General features: G+C 38.7%; 1 pseudogene; it reads left to right on the top strand.

The window, feature by feature from the left end:
* Window positions 1–14,633, top strand: part of LOC149549909 (GDSL esterase/lipase At5g41890-like) — a 46,773-nt pseudogene continuing 32,140 nt past the window's right edge.

Genomic DNA, 14,633 nt, shown 5'->3' with positions numbered 1-14,633 from the left:
ATGGCCTTTTTAATACGTTTTATGCTTTCTATGATCTATGCAATATCATTTTGCTTTGGAATGAGCCCCATTTACTCTGACACTAATAATGAATATTTAGGATTTATCATTGGGGATTCTCTGCTGGATGCGGGGAATAATATGTGTCTTTTCACACTTTCAATAGCTGATTCACCTCCATATGACATTGATTTTTCACCCTCTAGAGAACATCCAACGGGAAGGTTTAGTAAAGGCAAAACAATCTCAGATATTGTTGGTGTAATGCGCAACATAATGCTTGTGTATTGTGAATTTAGAGGGCTTCAGATTCAATAGTTTTAGCATTTGAAATTGTGGGTACTTGGTAACTCGAGATTGTGTGTATAGCTCAATAACTTTAGATGACTTCGTTTCAGACATCTGTTAATGGTATATGTTAATTAATGCTATGATGTTTTCGTAATATATTATGTTGCAGGGGAGAACTTGGGAGTCAAGTCCTTGACCCCTCCATATTTAGCACCCTCCACTTACGGAACTGCCATTTTGGGATGACTTAATTATGCTTCAGGGGCAGCAACAATCCTTAATGATACTGGTTCTGTGGGTATCAGCCAGATAGTTTTAAAACTCAAAATAATGAGCTCTTTTGCCCCTTCCATCTATAGTTTAGTCTAAGTGAAAGTAAGTATATTTTTATAGTCTATGAGACTATCACTATGCTTCTTTAAGATTAGTGTGTTTACTGTTTTTTATCAATAATTTGGAACAAATTGTACGATCTGTTAGGTTGCAGTGTTGATCAACCAACTCTACTTTGTAAATGACTAAGTCTTTTATATTAATGGATAATACTAAGATTTTCTTTAGGGTCAACAAGATTATGAGGATCAAGATTATCAGAATAACCATCATCATGCAATCACAATGTTTCCATATAAATGTAGGACTGAGAAGTGGTAGAAGAGGATTTGGTGGTATCTTTCTAATGAACACTCCTTTGAATGAAAATCTCATGTGTGGTAGTATAGAGAAGTCTATATTCCTTTATACCATTTAAATACCTACCAAACATATAAGGATTTCTCTTTGGATCCATATCCTTGTGTTTTTTAGTTGGAATTGGGCCCATGTAGGACACCAAAACAATCAAAAGTGTTTGCTTTGGGTTTTTGATCGGTCCAAGCATGAAAAGGAGTTACTCCCTTTTTAACTTGATGATGAACACAATCCTAGATATAACATGCATAGTTCATGGTCTTTGCCTAATTATGAGTTTCTAATTTGTAGAGGAATAGGGAGTAATCCATTTCCTCCTTGTGTTTTTTAATTACATTTTATTGTGGAGTATAGACAGAAGTTAATTGAAAACAATTCAAACTATTGACATATTTGATACAAATTATATTGAGAGGTATGTGGTATAGATTATTTGCTAAAATGGTTAATTAATATGTTCTTATTGATGTCAACTTAGGGTTATGTTGGATGACAATGTTTTGTATAGTATTATTTAATGCTTGTGATTTGTACTCTAAAATTGCTAATTTAGTTTTATTTTTTGGTAGGTTTAGACGTTTGTATTTTGTTCCATAGTAGTTTCTAAGACACCTTTTTTATTTGTTTTGTTACCGCAAGTGAATGTTTTTGGACTTCAATACAAGTAGTATCCATTTTGGGCTTGATTAAATATGTGTTTGAGTACATGTGATGTTCAGCAATCATTGTTCTAACAGTATTCATCAGTTATTAATAGTGAATTCATCATAAATTCAAGGTGTTGAGTATTCCAATTTAATTGGTCATCCTATAGTGTGCTTGATTCAGTCGATTCTCTGGTCTCCACAGAGCTATATAGGGTTGGTTATGAATAAATAAATACAGGTAAGATATGTTCCATTTCTTCTATCATTGTATCTTAGAGTCCACTCAAGTTCAAAGTATAAACAAAATCCATGTGACATCACTTCAATTCTTCTGACATCATCACAGACATCTGAGACAATAAGTGCAATAGATAATGTATGACTTTTCTATTTGATGTGTCTCTATATGCCAGAGCCAAAGAATACATTTCACCATAGCACAGATGTAATGTCCCTTGTCTGGTTGACTCATAATATTGGGACCATGCTTTCAAAACCTTAATTGCAATAGAGTTCCTATTTATTATTTATGTTCCAAGTATTATTATGTCCAAGTTCAAAACTCTCTTCAGTATGTTGAGATGACTTGCTTCAAGGTGGAACAATCTAGAGAGTGGAATCCACTCTATTTTCTTTATCCTCTATAGAATGTTTGCACCTCAAATGTACATTCAAGTATGGATCACTATATGATTTCTTTTTTAATTTTTCAATGTAACATAGGGACTCTCACCCCCCTCCCGAATCTCAAAGTACTTGTCCTCGAGACATCCCTGCACTGGTACTTGCATACCCAAGTACCCCCACCTTTGCCATTCCATAACCATGTTGCCGTTGTAATGGCTACTTGGATTTCTATTTGAATTTGAATTTTTTATTGTTATTATTGGGTATGTAATATGTTATTATGTTGAATGTTCAATGGTTCTAGTTCATGTTGCATTTTTGCTATGTTCAAGTATTTTAAATTGGTATGTTCTATTAAAACTTCATTTCATAACAAGCATTTCAAGTTCTATTTATATACTATACAGCACCCCTCCTTGCCTTGTCCTCCCCTTGTCACCATCCCCTAGCCATTCCTCCGCCATCTCAAAAATGAGGTCCCTTTCCCCCTCATCCCAAAAACTTGTCCTAGCGTACCACCACCCCGACGTACCCCAATAGTGGTGTAACAGTGGTATTTTTCCAATTGAAATTGGTTATGAGGATATTTATGAAAACTGAATTAGTATGCCATATAGATATCATTCTATAAAATATACCTCTTCATCTCCAAGAACACTAGTGAGAGATTGTGGTCATTGATTCTTTCCCCATCCAATGACAATATTTTGCCACATGCTTGCACTATATCATCAACATTTTCCCAACTAACATTAGTCACATTTACAAGTGTAGCCTTTTGAATCTCTTCAAACTCTATCTCTCCAACACTATATGCCACTGGATCCCACTCCCAATAACAAAAAAAGACTATTTGAAGAAACACTTCTTTATATGAGGATTTCAAGCGATTATAGAAAAAGTCCAACATACACTCACTAAAATCCTCCTCCTCTTCTCTTAGGGTCCATTTGGATCATGGATTTGAGTGGAAATTGGAATTTAGAATCCTCCAAAATTCTTAATCTACTGTTTGGGTCTACAAAATAAGAATTGGAATTCAGGGAAATGTGGATTCAGTATCCCCATTTGACCCCCCAAACAAGAATTATGTCTCCCCTCAAAATAATTGTTATTTAGAATTCCTATTTTAATTTCCTTTTTTTGAAAATGAGGATTTCAACTAAAGTAAAATTTAATTGGGTTTGACATTTGGATGCTCATTTGGGAGCACCTATTTTTTAAATTTAATTGAGTTGTAACTGAGAGAGTGAGGCATTCCAAGAAATGATACCCTTTGTATCTACTTTGGGCACCCTTTGAACACCATTTTGTAAAAATTAGTAGGTGCTACTTGAAGAAATTAGAAAGATTATTGGATAAATTCTTACAAATACAATTCTTTTAAAATTGGGGGAAAATTTTCAGCTATTGTTGCACCTACTCATATGTTTGGATTAAATAAAATAACTAGTACCACACATATCTAATTTCTTTCATCTTTCTTTAATTTTTTTTTGAATTTTTATTTTGTAACAAACATCGACATTTTTGGCATGTGTGGAGTTGGAAGCACCATAATAGGACCTTGAACAAATTGGAGATATGAATCATCTTTCTCACTATAACTTTTATATTCATATTTTGAACCAAATAGGCTTGGAATAAAAAATTTTGAATATCAAATATTTTTTGGGTTCAAACCAAATGGTCCTTAATAAATTCTAGAAACTGTAATATGGATTTCAAGTTCTAGAATCCCAAATCAAAGATTTTAGATTCCAATTCCTAAATCATATTCGAGCAACCAAACGAGTCCTTAGTAATTCTAACTTGAGATTTTCAATTACTTCTTTGTAATCTCACACATTCATAGGCTGAGTATAATCCCATAACCCTGCTCTAGCCAATTCAAGAACACATGGAATTCCTTGGCATATTTGGAGTACACTGTCAATAACTATTGTAGGAGTATACAAAAACAAAAGTAGTAGTCCTTTGAATCTAGTTTCTAAACTACTAATTTTTTTTTTAAATGGTTTAGTTTTAGGTCCTCAAAAAAGGGGGCCTCAGAAAGTCAAAAGTTACTTAACACTATGTAGTTTATACTAGATTTTTCGGGTAATTTTATAATGTGTGTTTTTTTTTAAATGAATTTTTAAACTAGAAACATCTCAAAAACGTGAATTATCTATGTGCTCCCCCTAGAAATGATTGAAAACTAATCTAAAATCAAAACTTCTTTTTTTCAAAGTGTGTAAAATGGAGTCTAGTTTCCAAAAAACTAAGTTGTTGCAAAATTTGATGAATGAGCTAAAATCTACAACCCAATTAGTACATGTTGGTTTTTGACAAAAAGTGGATATACATTCAAAAGAAATTATAGATGAAAGGCTTGAAAAAGTTCAAATAAAAAATAAATTATATAGTTATATAGCTAACATAGAGACCTACGATATCATGTAACCTGATCTTATTGATGCTCAACCATGAGGTATCTTGAAGGAGAGCACACAAGAAAAATCAATCCTTTTTTGTATGTTTGCAACAAAACACATCTTAGACCAGTTTATAGACTCCAAACCTTTGGGTTGGAACACCAAGGCAAAACCAAGCCCTAGGCTTGTTAGAATACAAAGGTTTGAATAGCATGTATGCCCTATAGTGCATGCATGCTATTTAAAGAATTTTAAATTTGGGTCTTAATAGTGCATGCATGATTTAGTGCGCACACACTATTGAGACCTAAATAGTGCATAAAGAGAGAAGAAGAGAGGCAAAGCAAGAGTAAGAGAGAGAGGGGAGGAGGATGGGTGTGTGTGTGTGTGTGTGAGTGAGTGAGAGAGAGAGAGTAGGGGATGGGAGAGGGGAGAGAGAGAGAGAGTAGGGGATGGGAGAGAGAGGAAGTGAGAGAGAGTAGGGGTGGTAGAGATAGTATGGGATGGGAGATAGAGGAAGTGTGAGAGAGAGAGTAGGGGTGGCAAAGAGAGAGTACAATATGGGAGAGATAGATTGAGAGTAGGGGATGGGAGAGAGAGGAAGTGTGAGAGAGAGAGTAGGGGTGGTAGAGAGAAATTGAGAGTAGGGGATGGTAGAGAGAGAGTAGGCAATGGGAGAGGGAGCAAGAGAGAGAGAGAGGGGGGATGAGAATGTTTGTGAGAGACAGTAGGGCATGGGAGAGAGTCTGAGAGTCTGAGAGAGAGTAGGGGTGGAAGAGAGAGAAAGTAGGGGATGGGAGAGCGGAGAGAGAGAGTAGGGGATGGGGGAGAGAGAGTAGAGAGGGAGAGTGAGAGAGAGAGTAGGCAGTGGGAGAGGGAGTGGGAGAGGGAGAGAGAGAGGCGGGGATGGGAGTGTGTGTGAGAGATCTAGAGAGGGGGGATGGGAGTGTGTGGGTGTGTGAAAGAGAGAGAGTAGCAGATGGGAGAGGGGAGAGAGAGAGAGAGAGAGTAGGGGATGGGAGAGAGAGTAGGCGATGGGAGAGGGAGAGAGAGGGGGGAATGGGAATGTGTGTAAGAGAGAGAGAGTAGGGGATGGGAGAGAGAGGAAGTGTGAGAGAGAGTATGGGTGACAAAGAGAGTATAGGATGGAAGAGAGAGATTGAGAGTAGGGGATGCGAGAGAGAGAGAGAGAGAGACAGAGAGAGAGAGAGTAGGTGGTGGGAGACATAGTGGGAGAGGGAGAGTGAGAGAGAGAGAGGAGGATGGGAGTGCGTGTGTGTGAAAGAGAGAGAGTAGGGGATGGGAGAGGGGGGAGAGAGAGTAGCTCGAGAGAGAGAGTAGGGGATGTGAGAGAGAGAGAGGAGGTAGTGGGAAAGGGAGTGGGAGAGGGAGAGAGAGGGGGGATGGAAATGTGTGTGTGTGTGTGTGTGTGTGTGTGTGTGTGAGAGAGAGAGAGAGAGAGAGAGAGAGTAGGGGATGCCAGAGAGTGTTAAAATGTGAGAGAGAGTAGGGGTGGCAGAGAGAGTAGAGAGGTAGAGAGTGAGAGTGAGAGTGAGAGTGAGAGAGAGAGAGTGAGAGTGAGAGTGAGAGAGAGTAGGGAGTGGGAGAGGGAGAGTGAATGAGAGATAGAGTAGGGGATGGGAGAGGAGAGAGAGGGGGGATGGGTGTGTGTGTGTGAAAGAGAGAAAGGGATGGGAGAGTGGAGAGAGAGATAGAGAGAGAGTAGGCGGTGGGAGAGGGTGTGGGAGAGGGAGAGAGAGGGGGATGGGAGTGTGTATAAGAGAGAGAGTAGGGGATGGGAGAGAGTGTGAGAGTTTGAGAGAGAGTAGGGGTGGCAAAGAGAGAGTAGGGGATGGGAGAGAGAGAGTAGAGAGGGAGAGAGTGAGAGAGTGAGACAGTAGGTAGTGGGAGAGGAAGTGGGAGAGGGAGAGGGAGCAGGGGATGGGAGTATGTGTGAGAGATCTAAAGAGTAGGGGGTGGGAAAGGAGAGAGAGGAGGGATGGGAGTGTGTGGGTGTGTGAAAGAGAGAGATTAGGGGATGGGAGAGGGGAGAGAGAGAGAGAGAGAGAGAGTAGGTGGTGGGAGACAGAGTGGGAGAGGGAGAGAGAGAGGGGGAATGAGAATGTGTGTAAGAGAGAGAGAGAGAGTAGGGGATGGGAGAGTGTGAGAGTGTGAGAAAGAGTAGGGCATAGCAGAGAGAGAGTATGGGATGGGAGAGAGAGGGTGAGAGTAGGGGATGGGAGAGAGTGTGAGAGAGTAGGGGATGGGGGAAGAGAGAGTGAGAGTAGGGGATGGGAGAGAGAAAGTAAAGAGGGAGAGAGAGAGAGAGAGTGAGAGAGAGAGGTAGTAGGCAGTGGTAGAGGGAGTGGGAGAGGGAGAGAGCGAGGGGGGATGGGAGTGTGTGTAAGAGATCTAGAGAGTAGGGGATGGGAGAGGAGAGAGCGAGGGGGGATGGGAGTGTGTGTGAGAGATCTAGAGAGTAGGGGATGGGAGAGGAGAGAGAGAAGGGGGATGGGAGTGTCTGTCTATGAAAGAGAGAGAGTAGGGGATGGGAGAGGGGAGATAGAGAGTAGTATGAGAGAGAGAGAGAGACAGATAGAGATAGAGAGAGAGAGAGAGTAGCGGATGGGAGAGAGAGTAGGTGGTGGGAGAGGGAGTGGGAGAGGGAGAGAGGGGGGGATGGGAATGTGTGTAAGAGAGAGAGTGGGGGAAGGTAGAGAGTGTGAGAGAGTAGGGGGTGATAGAGAGAGAGAACAAGATGGGAGAGAGAGAGAGTAGGGGACGGGAGAGAGTGTGAGAGAGAGTAGGGGGATGGGAGAGAGAGTGGGAGTAGGGGATGGGAGAGAGAGAGAGAGTAGAGAGGAAGAGAGAGAGTGAGAGAGAGATATAGTAGGCGGTGGGAGAGGGAGTGGGAGAGGGAGAGAGAGAGGGGGGATGGGAGTGTGTGTGAGAGATCTAGAGAGTAGGGGATAGGAGAGGAGAGAGGGGGATGGGAGTGTACGTCTGTGAAAGAGAGAGAGTAAGGGATGGGAGAGGGGAGAGAGAGTAGCGAGAGAGAGAGAGAGAGTAGCGGATGGGATAGAGAGAGTAGGTGGTGGGAGAGGGAGTGGGAGACAGAGAGAGGGGAGATGGGAGTGTGTGTAAGAGAGAGAGTAGGGGATGGGAGAGAGTGTGAGAGTGTAAGAGAGAGTAGGGAGTGGTAGAGAGAGAGAACAAAATGGGAGAGAGAGAGTGAGAGTAGGGGATGGGAGAGAGTGTGTGAGAGAGTAGGGGATGGGAGAGAGAGTGAGAGTAAGGGATGAGAGAGAGAGTAGAGAGGGGGAGAGAGTGTGAGAGAGAGAGAGAGATAGTAGGTGATGGGAGATAGAGTGGGAGAGGGAGAGAGAGGGGGGATGGGAGTGTGTGTGAGAGATCTAGAGAGTAGGGGATGGGAGAGGAGAGAGAGGGGGGATGAGAGTGTGTGTCTATGAAAGAGAGAGAGTAGGGGGGAGAGAGAGAGTAGCTTGAGAGAGAGAGTAGGTGGTGGGAGAGGGAGTAGGAGAGGGAGAGAAAGAGAGGGGGGATGGGAGTGTGTGTAGGAGAGAGAGTAAGGGATGGGAGAGAGAGTGTGAGAGAGAGCAGGGGGTAGCAAAGAGAGAGAATGGGATGGGAGAGAGAGATTGAGAGTAGGGGATGAGAGAGAGAGTAGGTGGTGGGAGAGGGAGTGGGAGAGGGAGAGCAAGAGGGAGAGAATAAAAGATGAGAGTGTGTGAGTGAGAGAGAGAGAGAGAGTAGGGGATGGGGGAGATAGAGTAGGTGGTAGGAGAGGGATTAGGAGAGGGAGAGCGAGAGAGAGTAGTGGATGGAAGAGGAGAGAGAAAGAGCAAGAGAGAGAGAGAGAGTAGGGGATGGGAGAGGAGAGAGAGTGAGAGAGAGTAGGGGATAAGAGACCCTAGAGAGAGTGAGAGAGAGTAGGGGATGTGAGAGAAAGAGTGAGAGAGAGAGAGTAGGCGGTGGGAGAGGGAGTAGGAGAGGGAGGGTGAGAGAGAGTAGGGGATGGGGGAGGAGAGAGGGTGAGAGAGTGTAGGGGATGGGACAGAGAGAGAGTAGGTAGTGGGAGAGGGAGAGTGAGAGAGAGAGAGAGTAGGGGATGAGAGAGGGGAGAGAGAGTAGGTGGTGGGAGAGAGAGAGGGGGGATGGGAATGTGTGAGACAGAGAGTAGGGGATGGAAGAGGAGAGAGAGGGTGAGAGAGAGTAGGCAGTGGGAGAGGGAGAGCCAGAGAGAGTAGGGGATGAAAGAGGAGAGAGAGTGAGAGAGAGAGAGAGAGAGTAGGGGATGAAAGAGGAGAGAGAGTGAGAGAGAGAGTAGGGGATGGGAGAGGGGAGAGAGAGAGAGAGTGAGAGAGAGTAGGGGATGGGAGAGAGAGTGAGAGAGAGTAGGTGATGGGAGAGGGAGTAGGAGAGGGAGAGAAAGAGAGAGAGTGGGGATGGGAGAGGAGAGAGAGTGGGGATGGGAGAGGAGAGAGAGAGAGTAGGGAGAGAGAGAGAGAGAGAGAGTAGGGGATGGGGGATGGTGGGATAGGGAGAAATGTATTTTCACATAGTGCCTATGCACTATAGTGTGTATGCGCTTTAGTGCATACATGCTATAGTGCATACGCACTATGTGAAATCACCAAAAAATGGTCACAAAGCAAGTTTGGGTCCCTTTTGATCCATATTCTACTTTTTGTCTTTTGTGTGTTTTGTTGTTCTAACAGAAAACATGTGTTTGAAGCTATTGAAGTTAGAAAACACTATTTGAAGACTTTTTGAAGCTAGCAAACACCAAATTCAATCATTGGATACTCTATTTGAAGGCTTTTTGAATATTCTTTCTATAGAAAAGGTTAGTGTAGTCCTTTTAAAATATTTTTTGTTGATATATAGAGACAAATTTGATTATAATTTGATATGGTTTAATATATAGTGAATTCATTGAAATCTGTATGTTTGAATGAATTGTTATTTGGAAATGGTTAGAATTTGGCAAGTTGTTTGATATATATTGTGTATTCATTGAAATAATTGTAATTTTTATATGTATTTCAATGATTTGTAATTGACAAATTGTAAGTAATTCAGATGTTTGAATAATTTGACATGTAGAAATCATCATCATGCCAAGGAAGAAACCAAAAACTCAAACAAATGAAGAGATAGAGAGAGATTTGGCAATTAAAAGAGATAAAATTAAACTACTACATGAACAAAGAAAATTGCAAAGCAATAATGAAGAATTGACTTTCAAAGAGGAATAAGAACCACCGATACAAGTAAACAAAGAGGAAGAATTGGAAAGACAAAGAGAATAAATGAGATTGTTACGCTCAAGAAGACAATTTAATTGTAAAGCTACACCATCTACCAATGTTGGAGTCATATCATCCTATCTTGTTGAAGAGACAACAATTTGTAGATCTGACGATGTACACACTCCATCATGTCATGTTGAAGACACAACATCAACATATCAAGTAGGTGATATTCCATCTTTTACATCTTATTGCCAAGGCACATCATCTTCAGTTCAGTGTATGCAAAACACTCAACCTTATGTTGACGTTCAAAATGTTGAGGGAATGGAAGAGATTATAAAACCTTCTAGAATTTGTTTTAGAAGACCAAACTATTTGATTGATATTGATACTAACATTTTGAAATCAATGCCTGACAAGATTAGCAAGTGTACTTGTTAAAGAAAGGTTAATCATATGTGGAGATTATTTTTTGAAGAATTAAATATTATAGGTCAATGCTAATTATTTGTTGAAATAATGAAAAATTTGAAGTTTAGGCCTATCATGAAGATTCTTGGGCTAAGAAAGATGGATGATTCAAATGAAAAAAGTATTGTAAAGAATCTAATAAGTGCTTATGAAAAAGTGGGTTCTAAATCACACACCAAAGATAGTAATATCACAAAACAAGTACTTACATCAACAATAGTAAGTACCCAAATGAAGAAAGCTAGACTCATGAGAAAAACAAGAAAAAAATTGAAAATTGGTAGAGGTACTCTAAGGAGAGCCATGCTAAGGTGTGAGAGATTAGAAGATCCAACAAAAAATGAGTTATGGACATTTAGTGGTAGACTACCACAAAAGGATAAAGAAATTAGTGAAGCTTTGAAATCACTGATCGAAGATTTTTGAAAAAATAACACACGTGTTTCCCTTAATCAAAGATATGTTCTAAGAAGTAGGATTGGTAGCCAACATTGGGACCCGCATGCAAAACATTTTTTGGACTCAACTCAGAAACAATTTTTTTCGAAATTTATTGGTATGTATCCTCAAATTCAAATAAGTCAAAGATTTTTTGAGATGGGTAAACCTTTTTATGTGAATATAAATCACATGTACAACTTATTGTTGTAGGATACATATTGAATTTTCTAACCATTTTGATGTTTTTAGGCATATATGTGTGTTTTTGCATTCTAAGTTTGTTTTGTAGGATTTTGACATGAATGAGCTACAAAGATCTTCAAGGGAATTCATATCCAACATTTTATGTAAAATAGGAGATGGCCAACAATTTTGCAAGACATCATGCTTGGATGGTACATGCTTATTTTGTGGTTCTTTGCAACTTTTATCAACTTGCGAACATATGAATAGTACACATGCAATTGGAAATGAAATACTAGATTACAGAAAATATAAGACAGTGACATATGCCCTAAAAGATGGAAAACAGGGTAAAAGATGTCATTTAGTTACTGAAAATATTCCAATGTATGAGTTCATGAAGATTTTCATGAAAAGATTATTTACGAGTATGCAAAGCATACACATAGAGCTTGATGACTGGATTTGCAATTCAATTTGTGCAAGGATATGTTTCCACTAGATACCATTGTTTTGGTTGTAGACTTAAGAGAGAACTACACACTATAAACACAAAATGAGGTGCAAGAAAAGTATTATACTTCTTAATAGGTTTCCGTATTTGTTCACATAACATTCATGCATTCACCTACAAGTATAGAGGATGGTAGGAAGATTTTGAGAGAGTATCATTTTTACATTAGCGATGATTGATCACATTCTACAGAGTTTGTACATGGTTGTTTTCTACTATTTTATGGAGATTTGGCTAATAGGGGCATATCATATCATCAACACATTATTTGGTCAAACAATTGTGCATCTCAATTCAAGAATGCATAGATGTTCTATAGGAGGAGTAGGATGCACAGGTTGTCTAGAATTCATTATGTGTGGAATTTCACAAAGGTTGGTCATGGAAAGGGAGAGCATGATGGTGTAGGCACATGCATCAAGAGAGCCTTAGGTTGTAAATAACTAAAGTAAAAAGATGGAGCAATATTGACAGATGCAAAATCTATCGTCCAGTGGTGTAGTGCTCCAATGGGTCCAGGTAATGAAGGTGAGTCTATAGTTCGTAAATTTTTTTGGTTGATAGATAATACTAACATTTCACCATATGAGGATTGTTGCACACTAACATAATCAAGTGAGTTGTGCTCATTTAGAAGCTCTAATGAAGGTTCATGGAGTATACATACATGAAAAATGACATGTTATTTTCCATCATGTGTAGAGGAAAATTGGGATGAGTGTGAGTCGACTGAATGGGTGGACAAATGAGATATACGAGTTTTGGACCCAATTGACACCTATCGCCCCATACAAGCACTAAAAATGGTAGAGATGGATTCGTCCATTGACTTTGAGCACTTGTCTGATCTAGTGCAACCTGATTATATATATATATATATATCTTTGTAATTTCAATATGTAACTTTATAACTTTTACTTAAGTATTTTCTAAATTAGTGACTGCATTTTGTACATTTATCACTATAGGCCATGTTTTTCTTGTTATTGCACCTAAATACAATGAAGAAGGGACATATTATTATTTGTATCATTGTGTCCAGGCCAAACAAAAATTGGATCGCTTGATTATAGATGGTGAAGGTTTAGAGTACCATATCAGTGCAGTGGTTGTAACCAGCACATGACTTAGACAATATTCTATGAAGAACCCTAACTTGTGGTTATTCAAGGATTGGCAAACCAAGAGGATAGGACCTTGAACAAATTGGAGATATGAATCATCTTTCTCACTATAACTTTTATATTTGTATTTTGAACCAAATAGGCTTGGAATAACAAATTTTGAATATCAAATATTTTTTGGGTTTGAACCAAATGGTCCCTAATAAATTCTAGAAATTGTAATATGGATTTCAAGTTCTAGAATCCCAAATCAAAGATTTTAGATTCCAATTTCTAAATCATATTTGAGCAACCAAACAAGCCCTTAGTAACTCTAACTTGAGATTTACAATTACCTGTCTACAATCTCACACATTCATAGGCTGAGTATAATCCCATAACCCTGCTCTAGCCAATTTACGAAAATGTGGAATTTATTGGCATATTTGGAGTACATTATCAATATCTATTGTGGGATCAAAGAAACTTTTTTTTCATTGCCCAAATTAGCAAACAGACAAGAGGTTTTGCACCTCTTTCTGTGGACAATTTTGGTGTATGTCAACTTTGCAAAATTTGTAATTAGGTTGAGTTTGTTGAAATTGATAGTGGCTAAATTTTTCATTCCATTCCCTCCGTGTCTATAAATAACCACAACTTTAACGTCAATATTTTCTTACTATTATTGTTGATGTTATTCTTGTTGACATCAATGTTTTCTTACTATTAACATCAATAGTTGCTTACTATTATTTACCCACTAACTTTATTATTGTTATTAGCATACATAGCTTCTAGTTGGCCAAAAAAATTGTAGCTTTTTCCATCTTCTCATCCATTTATTCCCTCTTTTGTTCTTTTGTAGTATTTGTGATGGTTTTCAAGTTTTCTTTATATTTATTTGGGGTCCTTGTGGTAGCCTTGCTTCTCTAGTGCATTAGAATGTGAAAGAGAAGATTTGTTTCATCTTTTATGTGTTGAATTAATCAGAATATTAATTAAAGGATTTCTATTATTTTATCTTATTTCACATTTAACCTTGGCTTCTCAAAACATAAATAAAATTACTTGGTTGTCCATGTTTACCTTGATTACAATGATATGTAAGAGTGTGTTAAATATGAATGTAGATTTTCTAATTTGAATTACTTTATTATTTAATCATCCTATTCACATTCCACGCATGTACAACAAGACATATGTGATAGAATTGCTTTGTTGAGGTCTTTTTCCCTCTATATGCACCTTTGATGGATATTCAACATTGTTACATGACTCCCATTTGTGCATATGTTTGTGTAGTATTACCTTTACTAACTAACTACATTTATTTGCTCCTTGTGATAACATTAATGTTGTCAAATATTTATCCTACTTCATTCACACCATGAACTTTTGTAGCATACCATGGATTAGAGAAATCTCTTTTTCCATTTGGTTGTTTTGGTATTGTAATTGTTTGGAGCTATTTGTGCACTTTATAAGATGTTAATTATTTTTATAATTTTCTTATACTTATTTTCCCTCTCTTAGGCTATCGAGGAAAATTGAAGAATAAGATACACTTTTTGTTTGTTTGGGGGCAATTGCATTTACAAGTGGTCTTTTTGTATATGATATGCTACTATAGCTCCAACATACTGAAATGGAAATACTTGTTGTCTTCTTAAAAATATGTTGTTAAATCATGGAAGTTTTCTACTACACCACCGAGCTTGGAGAGAATTTATAGTATGGAGGATTTTTTAAGTACAAAATTATAAAGCCTCAATGTTTGATAAAGCAGTGTTGAGTAAGTGCATCAAGTTGTGGTGCCAAAAGGGGGGTATAAGTGGACACCATTTTCTGAAATCAGCAATTTCTAAACTTCAACAAGAATTTGAAGATAGTTACTCTCAAAATTTTAAGAAATGGAAAAAATGAAAGTAGTAGTCCTTTGAATCTAGTTTCTAAACTACTAATTTTTTTTTTAA

Source organism: Cupressus sempervirens, chromosome 7, assembly GCF_028749045.1.
Source record: "Cupressus sempervirens isolate cs-2001-9-10 chromosome 7, ASM2874904v1, whole genome shotgun sequence".
NCBI classification, from domain to species: domain Eukaryota; kingdom Viridiplantae; phylum Streptophyta; class Pinopsida; order Cupressales; family Cupressaceae; genus Cupressus; species Cupressus sempervirens.
Note: the sequence above shows the minus strand (reverse complement) of the source record. Positions and strands in the feature narration are given on the sequence as shown.